The sequence below is a fragment of the Rhagoletis zephyria genome, unplaced genomic scaffold, assembly GCF_001687245.7.
Source record: "Rhagoletis zephyria isolate East Lansing unplaced genomic scaffold, Rhagoletis_zephyria_1.1 Rzeph_scaffold_07553, whole genome shotgun sequence".
NCBI lineage: Eukaryota > Metazoa > Arthropoda > Insecta > Diptera > Tephritidae > Rhagoletis > Rhagoletis zephyria.
This window is the reverse complement of record NW_016164636.1, coordinates 1-1,386: the sequence shown is the minus strand read 5'-3', so window position 1 is coordinate 1,386 and position 1,386 is coordinate 1. Positions and strand designations below refer to the sequence as shown.

The window sequence follows — 1,386 nt, the reverse complement described above, 5'->3', positions numbered from 1 at the left end:
CAGCAAGACGACATTGACTAAAACTACAACAAACGGGTGAAAAATGTATTCTAAAACAGCTAGGACAGAGTCGCATTTATCTTGCTACGCTTTTTTTGCAGAATATGTTCATGGGTTCAGACGTTGCATACTTTGTGGCAATTGGAAATGCTGCTTCTCATGTATTTTGTTGTTGGGTGTTTGCAAGTTATGCAATCCATGCAATCCTTGCTACATGCAACGGCTTTGCAAGATTTCGAGAATACCCATAATTGTAAAAAAAAAAAATTTAGCGAGCTAAACTAAACTTTAAGCGAATACGATCGTGTTGTTGTGCTGCGCCTACAACGAAACATAGAACATCGCATGGCGGATAGGCGACTGCGCTGCAAATCTTAGTGGGCGGCCACGCAACATATATGTACATATGTATGTATGTACATACATTCATGCATACATATGTATGTAAAAGTTGTAACACTTCATCCGTGAGCAGAGCATATGCAAGTTTGCGTTCTCGTTCTTAATCGTTGCGCAAAGATCAGCCGATAATTTGCTGCTGCTGATGACGCCACCGTCAACTGCATAAAGCATAACAAAGCGGAGACGACGTTTAACAGCGCGCCAAACACCAGCTCAGTTTCAGTCCCCATCCAGTAGTCAATGTGTTCACTTATTAAATAGTTGTTTGATCCTCCATTCGGTCGTTAGCCTGATTGTTGGTCAGCCGATTCATATATTTAGTTAAAATATCAACAAAAGGTGCCAACTACCTTAGTCACTTCGACAGAGTGTGAGACAGTTCGTCAGCTAGTTCGTGAGTGTCTGAAAAAAGAAATAAAAGAATAAAATAAATAAGAATTAAATTAAATAACTTGTATGTATATCCATCAGCGGTTTGGACTAAAACAAGCATACCTTTCGATCACCTACCGGTATTTTACTGTTTTGTGGTTGAACCCCAAGTATTTCTATACTTATATCGCAGCTCTCCCTTTTATTCTGAAACTACTGTAGTTTACTTTGGTTTGTTTTTATAGATTTCTCACTTGTCAATTCTGAAACCGGTGATAAAAATCTAATTGAAAAAAAAAAAAAACAAAACACAAAGGAAATATTCCATACTTGGAAGGGAACCTGAAGCTATCAGAAACAAGAATTGTGACAGGACAGGCGACGTCGTGTGATAGCAACAGAGGCGCAGCCAGAAATCTGTAACAACCTTCGCAAACACGCTTTAAATGAAAGTGATTCTGCCGGACAGTCAGAACAGTTTTGAAGTGCAAGCGCAGACGTCTGGTTGAGCTGCAGCAGAAGTTGACCACATTGAGGTGCGCATTTAGGCGAGCAAACATTGGTTTAAAGGATCAATTTAAATAAAGTGATTGAAAAGCAAAGTGAAATCAA

At 39.2% G+C, this 1,386-nt stretch overlaps 1 long non-coding RNA gene across 2 annotated transcripts; it reads left to right on the top strand.

Moving 5' to 3' along the window:
* The first annotated feature begins 267 nt into the window (after positions 1–267).
* On the top strand, positions 268–1,098 carry LOC108374289 (uncharacterized). Of its 2 annotated transcripts, none has more exons than XR_001849033.1 (2): positions 268–914; positions 1,020–1,098. It is a non-coding gene; the product is annotated as an uncharacterized LOC108374289 (long non-coding RNA). The 2 variants fall into 2 exon arrangements; XR_001849032.1 differs by having other exon boundaries at positions 294–796.
* Positions 1,099–1,386: the final 288 nt, after the last annotated feature.